Raw genomic sequence first — 20,629 nt, 5'->3', positions numbered from 1 at the left:
GTTTTGTCAGTAAATACATTCTAGGAGTTCCATGTTCAGAATTCCATTCCCAGACATGTGAATGCTCAGTTCAGATTGAGACTGCAATGTGAAGAGTGTGTATTCCTTGGAGACCAACTAGTTTCCTCACTGGGGAAGCTTACATGTGGCTCATCATAAAAGAGGACAGAGCCACGTCCAAAGTTCCGACAGGATTTTCTGACAGGATTGGTTATCCTGTCAAGTCACAAGGCAAGAGACATTCAGAGATGGTTTGCCGCTACTTGCCTCCATGTCATGCCCCCGGTATCCCTTGGAGGTCTCCCATCCAAATATTTGTCAGGGTCAAGACTGAGAGTGTGTGACTAGTAGAAGGTCACCCAGCAAGTTTCATTGGCAGAGTGGGGATTTGAAGCTAGGTTTCCCACACCCCAGGCCAACATTTAACTACTATACTATGCTGGCTCTGACAAGGTATGGGGATGAAAATGTAATGAATAGAAATGTAATAGATCAGAGTTACTCTAGTACAGGGGTGTCCAACTCTGGCGCTTCAGATGTTCATGGAGAACAATTCCCATCAGACCCTGCAGGGACGGATGGGAATTGTAGTCCATGAACATCTGAAGTGCCAGAGCTGGACACCCCAGCTCTAGTAAGTTCAGTATAACCCCTTCAGCAGATATGGAAACTGTATACACACAATACAAATTATAACTGTAAATCCATCTATAAGTGGTGATTTCCACAGCCAGGAAACTTACTATGCCACACAGGCTTTCAAGTGACCTAGCTCTCAACTGCTTTCTTTTCTCCCACAGGACGTTAACCTTAGTATGGACAGTGGTGTGATGGGGAATTGTTGATTTAATTCTGAATGGTTAATTCAGCGTTGAGTGGCATGATGGGCTGTTAATTTAATTCTGGGCTGTTTTCCCCATTTTGATTTGCAGTGACAGTTGGGCAGGTCAGCTTTGATTTACACTGACAGCTTTTACCAAGTTGTAACCTTTACCTTAAATTTGAACCCACATCAGGTTTCTTTTTTAGCCGTTGTGCAGCACGGGGCGAGTGTGTGTGTGTTCTCTTTTTACAGGAATTGCAGCTTGGAGAAAAAAGTAGCAGCAGACCTATTAACCATAAAGTAGCAAGATTACCTACATTCTTTTCGTGGCCTAACCCGCCTTTGTGATTTTGGCAGCAGGCACAGCAAAGGCTTTTCCCTTGTCCAGTCATTGGTGGAAAGGTGGAGGCCCTTCTCACATCCTTTTGGCCCAGATTTGCCCTGTCTAATACCTTTAGACAATGTGAAATACAAGAAGAGAAGCTTTTGGGTAGAGGGGGCTGAAACCATGCTGACCTCTCTGAATATTGACTGATACCTTGCATATAGATGTAGCACAAAACTATCAGCAGACAAATCACAAGAAAATAATGTACAGCCACCTGCAACGGCATGTCCAGTAAGGCAATAATGACTAGTACACTTTAGTAACCTTAACAAAACAGACAAGGTCCCTTTGCCTGTCTCTTTCCAAATGTCATGCAGCCCTGAGACAGTCTTTCCACAGCTTGAAATTGCATATGGCAAGCTAACTGTCAATCTTCTTCCCATCTGAAGGCCAAATTAGATGTGTTGTCTGTGGCAGATGTGTTTTATGTGTATTTTGATGTTCTGGTCACCATTTATAAAGAAGAGCAAGGTTAGGTAGGGCTCGTATTTTAACAGCAAGTTAATTTTTAGTTATATATTTGGGTTTAATAGATTTGTAGCTATTGAGTCTGATCACCAAGGAAGGCAGGCTAAAAATGCTCTGAGTAAACAAACAGGATAACACAGGACTAAAACACTGGTCCCTTTCCCTCCTGCACCTTACTAGTGTAACCTTAAAAAGAGTTATAATGGACTTTGAAGGATGTAATTCTGAACTAATCAGGTTTACTACCTCATCTGCTAGTTATAACAACTACTAGGCCCAAGACTAAAACACCCAGAGATGATTTTTTCCTCTGCTGGTACTATTGTACATGTTACTCATCACACATCAAAGCAGCAAGACAAAGTTCTAAAACAGAATTAGCCCAAGGCTGGATCTGTACAACTGAGGCCCCTTCCACACATGCAGAATAATTCACTTTCAATCCACTTTCAATGCGCATTGAAGCTGGGTTTTACTGTTGTAATAGCAAAATCTGCTTGCAAACAATTTTGAAAGTTCATTATTCTCCATGTACGGAAGGGGCCTGAGTCCATGAAACTTTTGTAGTTGCCAACTCCATCTTAGGAAATATTTCAAGTTTGGGGAGGGGAGGGAGCTCAGCTGTTTCTCTAGGATTTCTGTTCTCCTAAACTCTAATTATCAGAGCGTCTGCCTCTCTGAAGCCGGCAATTTCTCCAGTGAAACTGATGTCTGTGATCAATTGTAACTTCAGGAGAATTTCCAGGTGCCATCTGGAGGATAGAAACCATGCTCTTGCTATAATATACCTCTCTGGTCTGATGAACCATTTGCTCCCCAACCCTCCCCAATGCTGTAATAATATTTACCTCTTAATAGTCTGTTTTAAGTGCCCACGTACATAATCTCAACAGTCATTACCCCATATGTCCCTGCTATGCCTCTGCGTTTAGCAGAGGCCAATTTGCTGGTAGTCCCTGGCCCCTCCATGATGCGGCTGGCCTCCACGCGGGCCAGGACTTTTACAGCCCTGGCCCCTGCCTGGTGGAACACTCTTCCTCCAGCTGTCCAGGCCCTGCTGGATCTTGGTGAGTTCCGCAGGGCCTGTAAGACGGAGTTGTTCTGCCGGGCCTTTGGAGTGTCCAGCCACTGATTAAGTGCCCCCGCCGCCTCCTGCATTTTGGGTCCATTACCATCTATGGGCCCACCCTTTTTCTCCCCTTCTGGGAGAGTTTAATAGAAATTGTTGCGGGCATCGCTGTTATTATTTGTTCTTAATTGCTGCATTTTAACTTAAATTATTTACAGTCTAGTATGTAACTGTTACTCTATGTTGTTCACCGCCCAGAGCCCTTCGGGGGTTGGGCGGTCTGTAAGACTGAGAAATAAATTAAATAAATAAATAAATAATGTCAGTATTCTCAATCATATTGCAGATTATGGGTCAAAGCTAGGAAAAAGTTATTTGTCTACCTGGTGAACTTGAGGGTGAGGTGTCATTTCAATTAGGGGCTCCCCAGAACACAATGTTAGCTACTGTGACATGCTAGCTTTCATGTCTGAGTGTCTCCCTCACCCTACGCAGCCCAGAAACTGGTCAGAGAGAAAGGTTGGAGAGCAACAGTTTAACCAGAAGTCATCTTCTGTCTTGAAGCACTTAAAGGCAGGCTACTTCCATACAAACTTACCTGTTAAGATCTTCTCCAGAGTTCTTGGTCTCTTTGAAAATAAGAGGGATAGTAACCAGTGAAAGGTTTTTCTGTTGTGGACCCCTCCGAACAGCTGTCTGCCTGGTGCCCGTCCTAAGGTACTTTAGTTGTCAGGTTAAAACATTTAAATATTTTTTTGTGTAGGTAGTTTTCCTTTCCTTGGACAAGTGTTAGTGTAGTTTTACTGCTGCTATGATTTATGCTGCTTTTTTCTGATATAAATAGTTCCTACTCGTCCCTTTTGTGCGAACTGGTTTGACAGTTATATTAAATAAATTTAGAAGCCACCTCAAAAGCTCAAATGCTGAGATAAGAGAGTAAATATTTCCAATAAACTCAGTTTGGGCTATGGCCTTAAAGTATCTCACAGAGCAAACAAATGATACAGCATCTGCATAGGTTTAAAGAGACAGCCTTTCACTGGCAATTGCTGTCTTACAATGCCTTTATGGGTAGTTCCTGAGCCTCTACTTGTGAAATAACCACACAGAGACATCTAGTGGACAGACTGTGCAGTCTTTGATTAAAGTCAGGTGGTGTTGTTTTTTTAAAGTTACCTAGTTCTGCCTTTTAAAAAGAATATTATGCTTTGCCCTGACATGGATGACCAGTCTAGCCTAATCTCACCAGATCTTGGAAGCTAAACAGGCAATGGCTTTTAGAACTGCTAGGTAGGCCATGGCACACCACCTCTGAACATCTCTTGCCTTGAAGACTCAACGGGACAGTCCTAAGTCCATCACAACTTGACATTACTTTCCTCCACCGTTATGCTTTCAGTTCCTTGCATTCATCTTTATGGTTATGTATACAGATACCTCTTTTCCCTGACTAGGACCTATAATTTATTTCAAAAGATATGATTACTGTTTATGTTTATGAATAGAAACCACATGACTCACCAGGAAGAACTACTTCCTCTAAGCTGAACAACAGGCATTCATCTCTTTAGAGAAAACTCTTTGCTTTTCTGTAGCATTCTTCGACATTATTTATTTATTCATGTTATTTTAATCCCACTTATCCAAATAATATATGTTCAAAATGACCTATAATAAAGGAAGACACAGTACAACTAAAACAACTATATTGAGACCAACAAGATTTTCAGGGTATGAGGCAAAGTTCCTGTCATCAGATTCTTGTTGGTCTCTAAAGTGGTACTGAACTTTTCTCTAGCTGTTCTATCACAAACACAGTTACTTGCTGAAACTATGATTGAAACAGTCCCCATGAAATTGCATTATAGCACATCAGACAAAGGCAGTAGGCAGCAAATTAAATAAAATAGCTTCAATTTCTTTAAATATCTGTATCCTGATTTTCTTACTTTTTTCATTTTTCTCCAAATGACAACCATGTGTGGTAGGTCGGGCTGAGAGCTAACTGGCTCAGAATCACCAAGTGTCTTTCTGTGGTAGAACAGAGATTCAGACTTGGATCTACCAGATTCTAGAACTTTTCCACCCACTTGACTTCTGAGGTTTTTTTCAGCCAATGATCAATTATTGGAATTAATTTAAGAACAGTTCTTCTGCACGTATGCCCTCCCACTGCATTTTATAGTGGTGGGATGAGTTTATTTTCTATCTAAATTCCTAGATTTCAGTTTTTTAAAGTAAGTCTCTAGGTTCATCCTTCGTAAAAGTACATTTTTTCCGCTTATATATCTGCACGGAAGGGACTTACTTTTATCTGTTAAGGACTTGCTTTTATTTTCTAAGTGAAAGCTGGGAACTCAGCAAACCTGCAATTGTATATTGATACATTGCTATTTTAGTATCTTAAAAAAAATCAATCACCCATCTTCAGGACAGGGGGGAGGAGAGTATGACAATAATGACAGTCTAAGCATTGAAAAGTGGGATGGATGCAGATGGGAGTGGGTGGGACCACAGAAACATTACACATGAGGAAAAATGCAACTCAAAATCAGCTTCCAGAAGCAGTGGTGTCAAACAAACCAAAGAAAGGAAGAAACAGACAGATCAAAACAAGAAGTGAAAACTAAAGGTGTAAAATTGTGTATGGAAATTGGGAGAAACCAAAGCAATATGGGGCCACAACAGATGAAAAAGAGTAAAGCAGAGCAGCCTCTTGTCTGGCACCAGAGCAGAGCAGAGCAGCCTCTTGTTTGGCACTGTGACCATTACACAACCCTGACTAAAAAAGTTTAATGTGTGAATGATAATAACTGATTCAACTTGGCTGTGGTCACAGCTATTCAGAGAAGCAATTTGGATATTAGCAAAGACAACATATGTCTCTGATTTTCTTGCCTCTCTGGAAAAAAATGATCTTGTTAGAGCTGCCCTCAAACCTTTCTACCACTGAACAAAATAAGCATGAAAATAAAGCCTTGTTTAATTGTTTGGTTTGGCTATGCAGACAGGAAGCTGTTAATATATATAATTTTGTGTTATCAAAACAGCACAACAGAAGCAAGACATTTTCATGCTTAAACAGAATATTTTCAGAACTCTCTGGAAAACTCAGGACTACACTTGAACTGTGCAAACAAATTTTAAAAATACCCCGATCTCTACCTAGCTTTTTCTTTTTGAGTCTGGCTTCACTCATGTTCTTTGTACAAAAACAGTGCAAAGGGTACATCTAAAAGCCTGCTCTTGCAGACTCAAAGGGACATTTTGCATGGAATGCTTACCTCAGGTCTCTTCGCTGCACAGTGGGTTGTATGGGGGTCTCCTCCCATTTCACTATCTACCCGCGAGGAGGCCCCTCACTGGCTGCTGTGGGTCTGCTTTTCCTGGTTCTCTTAACTCCACCCATCAACTTACTCTTAAAGTCACACAATCACAAGATTGCTGGCTCTGTTAAAGTCCCTTAAATTACTATTACATTGATATTGCTGTTATTATAATTATATTAATATTGTATCCCCTTTCCAAAAATAATCCCCCTCCAAATGAAAGAAACAAAGCAATTCCCTGGACCATACTCTACTAAAGAAGGGGACCATGTCCTAGAACTGATATTCCTTTCATCCTGCCCCCTCCACTCAAACACATATACTTCCTCCTGCTGCTGCTGCCAGTGGAGGAGAGAGAGGCATGTTATTTCAACATTTCTTGGTCTGTCAATATACCTGCATTACACCTATAATTATTTCAATAGATCTAATATGGTACAAATGCTTGAAGTTGAAATAAAGTTTTTAAAAGTCCTCTGAATCATCGGGCAGATAGAGTGGGGGAGCGAAAGTGGAGCAAAAAAACCCAGAGCAAAAATAACACAGGGCTATTTCTTTCATCTTCCATGTGAAGCAGGGGAAAAGGTCACTCTTTGCCCACTCTCACAAATAGCACAGATTATGGGATCTATCATGCAGTGAAATTGAAAGGGAGTAAAAGGCATCCATAAAAGAAGCATTCTCCCGAAGAGAATCTCCCCTCAGCACAGGGCAGAGCACCAAGGTATTGCAAATCTGCCATGAAGTATACTACTGAAAAATGCCATGCCCACAGGTGACTTGTGACAACCTTGTAGAAGTTTCAAGGCAAGAGACATTGAGAGGTGGTTTGCCAGTGGCTTCCTCTGCGTAGTGACCCTGGAATTCTGTGGTGGTCTCCCATCCAAGTACCAACCAGGGCTGACCCTTCTTAGCTTCAAAGATCTGCCAAGATCAAGCTAGCCTGGGCCATCCAGATCAAGGCACAAGAACTGTGTGGAGTCGTTGCAAACGGCTTACAGAGACCTCATGGGGTTTTCTAGGTAAGAAACATTGCGAGGTGGTTTGCCATTGTCTGCCACTGCATAGTAACCCTGGAATTCCATCACAATACTAACAGACTCTGCTTAGCTTTTGAGATCAGACCTGATTGGACCAGCCAGAGCTATCCAGGTAGCCAGTCCCAATAAAGGTAGCCCAGCACATTTAGCTGTGTTTACTTATCTCAAAGAAAGATACCATCCAGAAGGTAATAAATTATATTTATCAGGCATGGTGTTAGACTATTATAAAGAATTCTCAAGTGGTTTAGAACTCCTTGGATGCCACTACAGTTGTGAGAAGTGCAAAGTTAGAGTCTGTGCAACTGCTGTTAACCATAAGAGATAAATAGAACCTTGGTGGCAGTGTATTTCTGAATACCAGTTGCTAGAAGGCAACCAGAAGAGGAGACTCTGTGCCTATCTTTGAGGTCACTGAGCAAAAAGCATATTGGGCCTCTGGGCCGATCCAGCAAAGCTCTTCTTATGTTCCTATGCCATCTGTTGGAGAGTAAGAAAAACTGCAAGTGGGAACAGAAGGTCTAATCTTGCTAAAATAATAAATATTCTTACTTGGAAGACTCATAGATTTTGTTGTAATTTAAATTGTAGCTTTGGCTTTTATGAGTCCCATTCTCTACAACTAACCAAGCTGGTTCTGGCTCATGAAAGCTTCACATCATGATAAATTCATTTGTCTATAAAGTGCCACATGACTTGGTTGTATTAGCTGCAGTGGTTGAACACAGCTACTTCTGTGGATGTTACTTACTGAAATTATTTCTTTACCCACCAGCATATTTCAGTATGTCTGCATGTCCTTTTAATTTCTTTAAATTGGCAAGATTTATATTGGAAATTATGCTATTATTAGCATTCATATATGTGCTATTTGTAGTTGGACAGTATATTGTGAACTTTTACCCTGTAGTGACACATTCCCCATGCAATATGGTAAATTGAGCTCAATAAAAGAGAGATATTGCTGCATGGAGCTTCAGGGTCCTCCTGACCAATTTTTAGCCAGCTGCTCAGGAAGCCTCTGCAGGCCTAGCCTATCAGTTGCAAGGCACAGCTGGCTTCTATTTTCAGCCTATTAAACCACATTTATACCCTGTTCCCCCTTTTTTGGGTATAACTGAAGATGGCATATTTAAAGTTCTCAGACATCCTCTCATCCAGGCTCTGCTTAGCCTAACCAAAATGGCGGCTGCATGGTGTGCTTTTAGTTCATACTCTGGAACCTATAAAACATACCTCCCTCCCCCATTGGCCTAACAGTGCAGGAGGTGGGGCTGGCCTGGGCACAAGCCCAGTATATAAGAGAATGGTACCAACATCTCTGACAGATGGGACTGCAGTCTAGTAATCAGGAACCTTACAAATATGTGTAGTAGAGCCATGATGGCTTTTTAAAAGCTGTACTTTTTTAAGTAAAAAGAAAAAGTTCTTTATGTTCCTATGCCATCTGTTGGAGAGAAAGAAAAACTGCAAATGGGAACAGAAGGGCTACTCTTGCTAAAATAATAAAGAATCTTATTCTGAAGACTTATAGATTTAGTTGTTATTGCTAGAAGGCAGCACATTAGGGCTGAGATACAGGCCAGGAAGTGCTTAAACTGTTGCTCCAAACTGACCCTTGATAAGAGAGGAGTTTGATTTAGTAGTGTATCACCTGCTTTGGATGAAGAAAAGCCTAGTTTCAATCCCTGAGCTGCGAAATACTAGCAGGTGGAATGGAAAAATCTGAGACCATCTGCCAGAGTACACAACCTGACCTTGATAGACAAATGCTATGATTCAGTATAAGGCAACTTCACTGTCTGTATTCAATGCAGCTTCTCTTCAGGGAGTTTCTTCCATTGTGTGAATTTAGGGCAGGAGTGGCCAACCTATGGTGCGATGTTCATGGACTACAATTCCCATCAGCCCCTCTCAGCATGGTCAATTGGCCATGCTGGCAGGGGCTGATGGGAACTGTAGTCCATGGACATGTGGAGCACCATAGGTTGGCCACCCCTAATTTAGGAGATAACTCCTGGAGTGGAGAAGTAATAGTTGAAGAGAGGGTCAACTCCTCCCCCACCACTCCCCACTCCCTCCTTCCCAAGCAGATGCCTGGGGTTCATTGCACGGTTGAGTGGAAGGCTTAGTGACACCTTGCATGTCTCTCCTAACAAGCATACAAACCACGGTTTTAGTCCAAAGGATTGCAGCAGAGGAGAACTCAGCATTAAACCTTCTGCAGCCAAATAATGCAGCAGCCTCTAAAAGCTTGCAGGAAAATTGACTTTGTATCTCCTCGGATTGCCTCTGAATGGAGCAGAAGAGTTACATGAATGGAGGAGATGGTGGCATGACCTTTGGACCACTTCCAGCTCTGTATACCTACCATTCAACTTTCTTCCTAAGGGACATTTCCAGGCAGTGCATACTAATGATTTTCGTTCTAACTTTTAAATAGTGTCAGACCTGAACCTTCACAATATCACAGTAGCTTTTATTTTAGGGGGGTGGTATATGATGGGAAGGGAAATTGTTATACAAAAGCTAAAATGAGTGGGGAAAGCAAGAAAAGAGGCATAACAGAGCAAGGAGTTGATGTGTAGTACAGTTGTGTAAATTGCACTCTACTCGTGCCAAATCCAGCCCATTAGCAAGCTCTGGTGGTTCCCTGAGTGCTTGACAAATTCCTGTTTTTGCTTACTGGGCACTGCAAAGGGAGAGAAGCTATCAAGCAATTGGCAGGTTGTTTGCCCAGCAGGGAGTCTTTGAGGTTCAAGACGTACTTTCTCCTCACCCCACATTTGGCTGAGGGATTGCTGTTTTTGTCATTTCCCCCCTTTTGTCATTTTATACTGCCTTTAATTATTTCATGCAGCCACCTGATTATTTTATGCTGCACATGCTTTCATTTTGGGTTATTAATTTACATTCTGGGTTTTAGGATGGCTTGTGACATCTATTAAAATATACAATGCTGCTTTGTACAATATATTGGAAGAATGCTGCTAGTCTTGTTGAGTGCAAGTTTTTAATATTCTGGGTGTTTTAATCATGTTTAGTACCTTCAAGTTGCTTCCAACTCATGGCGGCCTTATTAATTAAAGTTCTCCAAAATGTTCAGTCATTCTATGGTTTTTCTGAGGTGTTCCTATACCAACATATTCCCTTTATATTAGTGATTCCATTGTTAAATAATTAGCATTTTCTGTCTCTCACCGTTTGGTTTAGGCTAGAATTAAGACGTGTGCCCTTTTGCATGAGTGTTAGCTTCAGCAAAAGCAAAATACCTAACTTGCCACTATCCCTGGACTATTGTGCATATTCAGCAGTTTTTGTCTGAAATTTCCTAATCCATGTTTAGAAATAGAAAATGCTTGCAAGAATATATGAAAAGGAGAAGTTGGTCAAAGAACAAGGATGCAGCATTCTGGTCCCAGAACATCTTCTTCCGCTCTAGTATGACACACATGATGTGCTTGAATCTCTCCATGTAGTCAAGTCTCCCACGCACCCACGCACCCACCCATCCCCAGCCAGCATTATGAGATAACAAGAAGCAACCTTGAAAGAGCAGAGATGGACAGAGCCTGGCAAATGAGTCTGACAAGATGTAACAAAGATGACATGAGGGGACATCTGATGCTATGCAAGAACTCAACATATCTGCATTTGGAGCACAAGGGGAAGAGCAAAAAATGATTAAGAGCCGAGATGTCACACCTTGGCATCATCAGCCCTACAAAGGAAGGGACCAAAAGAGTTCAGAGCAGAGCTTCACTTTCCATCATCAACAGAGCTGCCTGCTGGAGCAGTCCCAGCATGCAACAAGGCTTAGCAAGCTGGGGTAAATGAGAAGTATAAGTGAGACTTAAGAGTACGCTGGTGATTTCAATAAAGCTTTATTTTGTTTAAAGATCTGTTGCCTGAGATCTTCCATCTGTTCACTGCTGAATATGGGCTCTTGGCCCCCAGCCCAGCTGTAGGGTCTGATCAGCCCTGGAGACCACAGATACAATTTTGTTCCCAACACAACAACTTGTGAAGTAGGTTAGGCTGAGATCAAGTCCACCCGTTACATTTTATAGCTGGGGTGGGTGGGGATTTGAACGTAATCCCAATTTTAGAAGTACATTTTATTTTTTTCTGTTTTTGTGTACTTTTTACAAAAATGAAATTTATCTTGAAAGCCAGATATTGTGGGATGTATTTATGGACAAAAATAATGAGCCCTCTAAATTTGTTTGGGAAATGGGGAAGGGCATGTGAGAGCGTACCAATAATTCCATAGGCACTCTTGAATTGGCACAGCCATATTCCATGCACCTTTTTTTGACTTATATTATACTCTGGCATTGTACTGGAGGAAAGAATTGTATTTTTTCCAATTATCAATTATTATGAAGTATTTTCTTGGGTCAGGGGAGCCTTCAAGGGGCAAATATTGCGAAAGAACGTCCACTGCTGGAGACCCTCAAGATCTGCTGCTGCCCATCAGAAGCTCAAGGGACCATTGGTCTGTCTCAATATAAGGCAGTTTCATAATTCCACCATTTTGTGATTTGGATCCTTGGCCGGGTTAATTAAAGTTGCAATCCTATGCATACTTATCTGGGAGTGAGTCATTCAACTCAGTGAGAGTTGTTGTGAAATAAACATGCACAAGTCCAAGGTGTGTGCATCGTGTTCAGACAAGCTGCTTTGTGAAACCGCTAGAAGAAACGTGTGGCAAGACACTAAAGCAACCAGCACCCTAAAAGTATGCATAAGTTTGGTTGCTGAAGTGCAAGGCACAGTTGGCACAGTGGCGAAGCTCCCAGGGGACAGGGGGGAGGGTGTGCCACGCACTGGGTGCACAAATTTGGGTCACGTGAGGAGCGCAAATCCCTCCCGCCCCCCCCATTGCGCGCCCCCCCCCCATTTACTTTAGGAAACCGAGCAGGCTGCAGAATAGGCCTGCCTGTGTGGGAACTACATTTCTGGGAAATGTAGTTTCCACCTGAGCTGGGCTTCCCGAAACCTATTCTAGCTCTGCACTCGATTCCTAAAGTGAAAATCATAGAAAGAGAGGCGCTGGGAAAGCAGAAGGCGTGGATTCCCTCCACAGCGCCCCCCTGCGGCGCGCCCCCCACACTTACTTTAGGAAACCGAGCAGGCTGGAGAACAGGCCTGCCTGTGTGGAAACTACATTTCCCAGAATACCCTCCAGCCTGCTTGGTTTCCTAAAGTAAGTGGTGGGGGGGTGCCGTGGGGAGGGGGGCGCGAAGAAGCCTGAGTGCACACCGGGCACACTCTGGCCCAGCTACACCTCTGAGTTGGCATCTCTGCTTATAAACCTGATGCTCCTAGGAAAGTGGAATATCACTTCCTGAGATACCCATGATATTTGGCAGGAAAATTCTATATTCTGGGATGAGACTGGCATCTGCAGTTAAAGAAGACATCAAATGTCAGAGGTGTACTAAGGGTCCAGGCACAGGTGCATTGAAATTTAATGTAAAATGAAGGTATTTTGTAGGCCTCACAAGTTAGTCTGAGCCCTCCGGGGGAGGGCGGTATACAAGTATAAATAATAATAATAATAATAATAATAATAATAATAATAATAATAATTAGTGATTTATCAAATGTGCTTATAACTTTCTTTAGACACTTCAAACAGACTATTTTTTAAAATTCCATTGTTCTGAGGCACAGTTAGCATTCTTTTGAAGTTTATTCAGATAGCACCAATCAGTTCTAATAACATCTTACTAATCTCCAGCATAAATCTCAGGAAACAGGACACTGACACTATGATTGGCACCTGACTTTTAGCATCTATAATAATACTTTAGTTTCATTTGTATGCTCAGAAGGACAAGAGAACAGAGAAAAATTGTCAGAAATATGGCTTTTCTCACATGGACACTGTATAAGCATCCCCTCCTTTGTCACCTGAATGTTTTAGATCCGGATTCAGTGAGACTGCCTTTTTCCTACAAATTCTTAAGAGATTTAAACATTTGATTCATTTTTAAATCCAATTTAGATGGAATGGGAATATAATGTATTCTCATTTGTTCATTTTAGCTTTTACTGTGAAGCAACGCTCCTTGTGGAAGTGCTAAAATTACTCTGTTTGCTCTGTGTGAAAATGATTGTATCCTCACTATCTTTTCCGTATGTGCAAGCCAAAGCACAAGGCATTCCTTCTCATATAATTTCAAAAGCAAATTAAATTAAAAAAAACCATATGTTGCATGTTTCATTTGTCCATATGCATGCTGCTATTGTGTTTAAAATGATACCAAAGTACTAGGAGTTGCTGCAGCCTTTGTTTTATTACTTGCACAAGTGGAACTGTGCTAAGAATATTTTCCTTTCCACTCACTCATCCCTGGATCCAGCCCACTGAGAGATCTAGATAAGAGGTTTATCAGCACCTATAGTGAAGACTTTGGGTTAACCCTGCCCCCCTCAAAACACACACACACACAGTCCCCAGTCCCGCAACTGAAATGAAGCTTGTGCCTGGTTTGAACTTTCATCTGGTTAGCTAATCCTTTGGCAGGTGCACCAAGAGGCCTCAACACCAGCCCAACCACAGAGGCAAGCTAGGGAACCATCAGAAATTCTAGGGGAGGTGCTGTGCCTCATATAAATAATAGAATTCCTTTGAGCAAGAGCCATGGCCTATATGATTGAAGATAGTGCAGAGAGGCAGCATAGCAGGCCCTCAACTGGGTGATATTCCTGCATTCCAGCCAAGGCAAAGGAACTCTGATCTCAGCCTGCATAGAACCATTTGGAACAGGGAGGCAGGAAGTAAAGAAGTGAGAAGAATTAGAATGTTGGAAGAGCCCAGCTAGATCACATCAGGAGTCCATCTAGTTCAGCATTCAGTTTCACACAATAGTCAATCAGCTGCCTGGAAGGGGCATCAAAACAGCATAGAGGCCAAGGCCTTCCCCTGATGTTAGCTCCTGGCACTAATATTGAGAGGTTTACTGTCTCTGAAAGTGGAGGTTCTTTTTAGTTCCAAAATGAATGAACAAAAAGTAAACTTCCAGCCTGATCACGGCTGCCACCGCAGGTCTGTAAGGAACTCTTTCCCATTAACTCTTAGGGCAACTCTCCAAAGAAGGCTGAGAGGATCCAAGCCATGTGGAGCCGCAGTACAAGGATGAAAGATGCAGCTCCGCAGCCATGGGTTGCAGACCCCTGGGCTACATTGATAGCATATTTTAAAACATACAACATAGAAAACATTTTTTATTTTACCAATTTCCTGCAGCAATAAGCCTCACAAAACTCTAGATAAATGCAGCCAAGCTTCCAAGTAACAGTTTATGTGTTACATTGTTTGTACATTCTCTAAAATACAGGCAAAATGTACATCGGACATCACTTACAGGCAACAATAATAATATAGTCATGGGTGATCCACAGTGTTTCTCAAGGTTTCTTGACAAATCCTCCTATGAAACAACGAATACATAGTAACCCAAGAATACATAATAAAGCATACATGCTAAAGTATTTAAAGTCTTTAAAACTAATGTCAAGACTCGACATGAGAACTGGATATGAGAAATTCCCTATTTAAAGTGACAGTACCTCCCATATTTATAAAAACCAGGAAAAATTTTAAATTTTGATTGAGGCCAAGGGGTTCATACATTTGGAAAATTAACCTGGCTTCAGTCTGCAATAATGTCATTTTAACATCAGCCCTGGAATGGGAACAGGCTCTATAATTAAAGTAGAAAAGGAAAAATCTGTTTCTGAGTGTTTATTGTCTAAAAAGTGCTGTACTAGAAGAGCATCAAGATGTTTGTGTTTTATTTTGTATCTATTTTGATCTATTTTTGATCTATAATGTTGGGCAGGTGCATTTAAGAAGGTACACTCACCACTTCATTTGGCAGAACCCGTTTGAATTCTTTAGTAGGATGTTCAAAAGTTCTAATACACCCAAGCTACTAGCTAGTGAAAAAAATACTAATAATAGGATGCAAAATGCTCATTTAATAACAAGGTGAATCAGTCATGTATAAAGAACAACACATGAACAAGAAGACAGACAAATGTAAGCACATGCATAAGTATCTGGTAACCAGCAGGTAAGCAATATCAAAGCTCCCTTAAGAAAAAAGTCAAACTATAAAAATATATAGTAGATTATCAAATCATAAACTGAATCAAACCTCAAACACACTCCAGGTAAGTGCCAGGTAAGTGAAGAGGCAACAAAAATGTGAAGTAACAATATGGATGGAATTTCCGGATGACCCCCATTTTGCTGTGCATAGTTTCTTCAGCAAGGCATAGATTTTTTATACTTGCCCAGATAGAAATCAACTAGTCAAGTATTAGGCACTATAATGTAATATTTTTAAAAAGCATTGTATATGAAGCATAATTAATTATATAAATCTGGTACAAATACTATTAAAAATCACATAAATAGATATAAAATATGTAAAAATAATAAAGACAATAATAAATACAGTATGTATATTTCAGCGAAGAGCTGAAGCTTACAAAATAATTTGTTTGATTTATATAACAGCTCATATATAAACATACTCATATAAAGTGCAGCTTGTACAAAAAGTTCCCAAGTGCTGGGATAAATGCAGAGAAATATCTTCTCATCAAGTACATGTTGTTATAATGTATGTCTAATAATTATTCTCTTAGTAGGAAATATATTTATGTAGTAGCTGCTTGATAATAATGCAACTCAGCTGTAGAGAATGGAACCTAATTAGCTATGTTTTTTGTTATTTCACAGGTCCCGCCAAGACTTACAAACTCAAAGGCACAATTCAACAGGAGATACTCAGTGGGACCTTGTACTATTTCCCAATAGTAATTGGTGTTATTCAGCTGTCTATGGACACCTAGTCTTTAGTATCCAGTATGACAATGCTTCCACTTTTATCTGCTTTCTTCATAGTGATGTTTTTATCATTGGCTAGAGATTTTAATATTTCCCTGACCCTTAATGTGCAGATAAAGGGCTGGGCATTAAAGTGGCAGCATTCCAGGCATTTTCAGTCACAGAGAGCCAACCTCTCAAACACATTAATATCATTCTGTATGTGTGGTATAAATTTCGATTTAGGCTGAAACTGTGTGGGTCCAGGTTGTATTTCTTCACCAAAGAATTTATGTAATTTCAGTTGTCTAACCAGTTTGAAAAGATCGACTCGAGTCAGGAATGCTCTCTAAAGAGGCATGGGTGAAGAAGACAACAGCAATCATGGGCTGAACCAATGCTACACAGTTCCTTAAAGGAAACATTACTTCTGTTAAAATATACCACTCTTTTGCTGAAGAAGAAGAAGAGGGTTTTATTTCCTAATGAAACAGGATTTTTTGTTATCCGGAAGACCTGTCCTTCTTGAATTTATTTGAGCTGTTTCTTCTCACACACTTCTATTGGATCTTTGATTGCTGCACCGATTGCATTACTCTGTGCTTTCCTATATTGATTCTGCTCTAGACTTTGTTGAATTCTACTCAACTAATTATGGAGATTCTTTAGTGAATCAAACATGATTCTTTTGTGAATGAGGCCCTTCTACTTATGAGCTTCCATATCAGACCACTTTGGGCACATGGGAAAAGATGCAGCATATGATCTCACTTCCATTGTACAAAAGGTAGTGAGCCAGCTAAGTAAAAATCTGAGCCATCCCCCAGCAAACTGTGTCATGTTTAGCCTTTGATAGCTAGGCTTCTCCCTGTTTTTGCCTACCTGTTCTGCCTCCCCCTTGCCCTGCTGAAATTATAGGATGGGGATTAGGAGCCATTTTTCCTCCTTAGGTTATTCTGTAGAATGGGGTAGCACACACTATGTATCCTAGCCAGGGCTCTCCATGCTCTGATCACATATAGGCTGGGCTATTTCAGTGTACGCTGCATAGGGCTGCCTTTGACAGCTCAGAAGCTTTAATTGATTCAAAAAACAGCTGCCAGACTGCTGACAGGTGCAGATTACCAGAATCACCTCTTCCTTATATTGGCATAGGCTGCCTGTCCTTCTGGCCCAATTCAAAGTGCCAGTGAGTGCCAGTAAAGCACTAAGTGGTCTGGGGTCAGGGAACTGGGGGGTGGGGGAGAGAATGTACAACTTATGGCACCTCCTGAAAGAGGTTTCAAGGCAAGAGACGTTCAGAGATGATTTGCCTTTGCCTTCCTCCACTGAGCAGCCTCATCTTTTATGGTCTTCGGAAATGTTGTATCAGATACTGATGTTTATATCACTATTTGTCATTGCAGGAACCTATTGGTTTAAGGGTGGCCTATAAAAGCCTAAAATAAACAAATAAAATGTATATTGATTGCACTAATAGCAATATTACTGTGGAAGGTCTGAGCTCTTGTTCTCTAACGGCTTTGATTTGGGAGCTTTTCTCTACATGATGTTTGTGTGGCCTGTTGTATTCCCATTCACATTGTACTGTATTCACATCAAGTGGAAAAGAGAAGACAAAAAGGTCAAACACTATAAACCCAACAGAGAAGTCTGGCGCAGATGCAGTGCCGACCAACCTATCTGTGTCTCCATCCCAAGTATCTGTTATTCCTCTTACCACTAGATGGCAACCTTTCATTTTAAGATTATTCAGTTTGGACACCAAGTTTACTTTATGGTAATTTTAGCCATGGTGCAATACAAAGTACTGCCAAGGGTTGTTGTGGTACAAAGAATACATTCCCTTCTGTCTAGTTCATGGGTCTGCACCCTGCGGCTTTCCAGATGTTCATGGACTACAAATCCCATCAGCCCCTGCCAGCACAGTCAATTGGCCATGCTGGCAGGGGCTGATGTGAATTGTAGTCCATGAACATCTAGAAAGCCGCAGGGTGCAGACCCCTGGTCTAGTTTCTGCCTTGGCCACCGGTAGTTAAACCAGGAAGCGGACAGAAAGCAAAACAAGAGAATGCTGCCTGAGAATTAGTATTGGACTTATCAAGTTCCTCAGACTCCTGATAAGAGCAAACATGATGAAGTACAGAGACTGAGTCTGAGATCCCCACCTACTATAACAGTCAGAAATAAGTTCTCTTCCATTCCTGAGACCCCCAGTCCATTATTTGCACTCTGAAATATGTGAATCGGCTGCCAGGTTCCATACTGACAGCACACTGTTGTGGTGGTCTGACCAGTGCTCTTGAGCACCAATTTTTGTGTAAAAAAATAAAAAACTGTACCAGAATCCATATAGAAGGTTGTGCTGATTTCCACCAATTTCTCACCCCCTCAGCAGATCCCAATATATGTTTGCACAGAAGACAATTTTGAAAAAAAAAACTTGCCATATGGAAGAAGGAATGGGAGAAAGTTGCACTCCACAGACTGAAATCCTTTTGGCCGTAGAAACACTCTACAGGGCCCAAGTCATTTTAAGTGACATACACATTTTACATTTAGATATATCTGTATGAAAATTTTCATTTGAGACAGCCCTGATTTTGTTTCATGGGGTAGTGGTTAAGAAAAACTTTCTTATAATGGTCATTTGGGTCAGGACATTCAGATTGATAGAGATGTTCCTTTTTAAAATTGTTGAATTTGTTGATACCCACCTGTATGTATCCTTATCCAAATCTTCTGCTGATGTAGTAGAGATTCTGAATAGTTGCTCCATTGCCATGGTTAACTGTCTAAAAATGAACAAACTAAACCCTGAAAAGACAAAGGTAATGCTGGTTGAGAAGGTAAGGGACCTTAAAGGACACTGGTGTTTCCACTTCTGATGAAGTTCACCTGACTCTTGTCAACTCATTTAAGAGTCTCGTTGTTACACTGAACCAAGTATTATTACTGGAGAAGTAAGTTAATGCAGCTGCAAAAAAGTCTCTCAACTCACCTGTAAGACTGAACACACTCAAACAAAGCAGCTTAAAAAAGAACTTTACTGACTTATGTCACCCTGGGTACAGGGTGCTGGAACTGAGGATTCATGTCCTTAGTTCCAGTATTTAAACTATTTACAAAAACAGACAGCAACCAATCAGCTTTCCCCCTCCTCCCACCTCCTGGTCTCCAGTTGGTTCTGAAGCTCCGGTGGAATGTAGCTTTGTTTTCCCACATGTTTTGGAAAAAGGCGGGAACTGGTGCTTGTTGGGAGTTGCAGTCCTGACACTCACCTACTCCATAAGATGGCTCTTTGCTTTCATACAGTTGATCTGGCCACATGGATCCACACCACACTGACATCGAGACTAGACTGCTGTATTGCACAGTACATTGGTCTCCCCTCAAAGTCAAACAGAAAATTCCAATTCAGCTGGTGTTAATCTGCTAATGGGCAAAAGCAACAACTGCCCACATGTGTGCTTTCTCCATTGTGGCTTCCACTTCATGGAATGGCATTCCCAAGGAGGTCAGGAAGGCTCCCACTCTCCTGGCTTTCCACAAATTATGCAAAAAAAAAAAATTAAGAGGGCTTTTCTGCACATCTAGTAGGGTTGGCATTGTACTAAATGGTTCACAAACTTACTTGGATAAATGATTAGAGACTGTGGTCTATACTTAGAAGTGATCAGCCTTTATTGGCATAAAATAAACATACAAAATCAGCATACAAAATTTGCCCATTATTGCTCACAATTATAGACACTGGTACTAAAATACTAAATACTAAAATATATACATGGTCCTTCTGTAACTATAGGACATTCCTTCAGCTAAGTTAACTCACTTAAACGTCATCGGATACTGACAGAAGCTAGAAAAATTACTGCTGGCTATATGTGGTCATAACACATAGACATTGGTTGGTATTCATCTAGACTTACGTCTATTATTGTTAGCAGAAATTTTGCTACATTCTCACACACTGTGGGATCCATGTTGTTCAAAAGCATAGGTATCTTAAGAGCATCAGTTAGATTGTTATACAGAAGTGGGATAGAAGTGCAGATTGTGACATTCTGATTTTTTGCAAACCTTCACAATGAAAGAGGGTATGATCGAGGAGTGTCTCCCACCCTGACCCGCATGTGCATGGACATAGCCTTCCTCTGTTTATCAATTTGTTGATATCTGCCATAGAGCGGCATAGAAGGCATTAAGATTGAATCTGGCCAGTGTTAAAAGCTCTTCTTAATTTGGGTTGGTGAGTCCACTGTAAATAATTGGCCATGTGTCCTTGTTCCAATTGGAATAAGCAGGGTCCAAGAGGGGGGAACCGATTTTCCTACCGCAGCTGTTATCATATCCGATACTCTTGTTCTAATGGCTTAGTTTTCAAACAAGCTATATAATAGCTTCTGATATTAGGAAAGAAGGGACTAACGACTCTAATGAAAAGCCAAGAGTGTTGATTTTTCCCTCAACTAGTTTCAGCCACCTAGAATTTGCATAGTCGAAAAGCATGAGGTGTAACAAACTGGAGTGATCCTGCAAATAAGTGAATCACGTAGCCAGTATCTGACAGTTCTCAACCCGACCATCGTGTGGCATATGATATTTGCCCGAGTTCTAAACATAGGGCTGCATATGAAGCACAATTTGGTAAGCCCATAATT

At 41.1% G+C, this 20,629-nt stretch overlaps 1 long non-coding RNA gene across 1 annotated transcript in view; it reads left to right on the top strand.

Moving 5' to 3' along the window:
• Positions 1 to 17,448, top strand: part of LOC125445872 — a 36,087-nt gene extending 18,639 nt beyond the window's left edge. Inside the window, exon 2 of the long non-coding RNA XR_007246341.1 lies at positions 15,879 to 17,448. This is a non-coding gene — a long non-coding RNA (uncharacterized LOC125445872). The remainder of the gene's footprint in view (positions 1 to 15,878) is intronic.
• The last annotated feature ends 3,181 nt before the right edge of the window (positions 17,449 to 20,629 follow it).

Source organism: Sphaerodactylus townsendi, linkage group LG01 (assembly GCF_021028975.2).
Source record: "Sphaerodactylus townsendi isolate TG3544 linkage group LG01, MPM_Stown_v2.3, whole genome shotgun sequence".
Classification (NCBI taxonomy): domain Eukaryota; kingdom Metazoa; phylum Chordata; class Lepidosauria; order Squamata; family Sphaerodactylidae; genus Sphaerodactylus; species Sphaerodactylus townsendi.
This window is presented reverse-complemented; position numbering and strand designations above follow the sequence as displayed.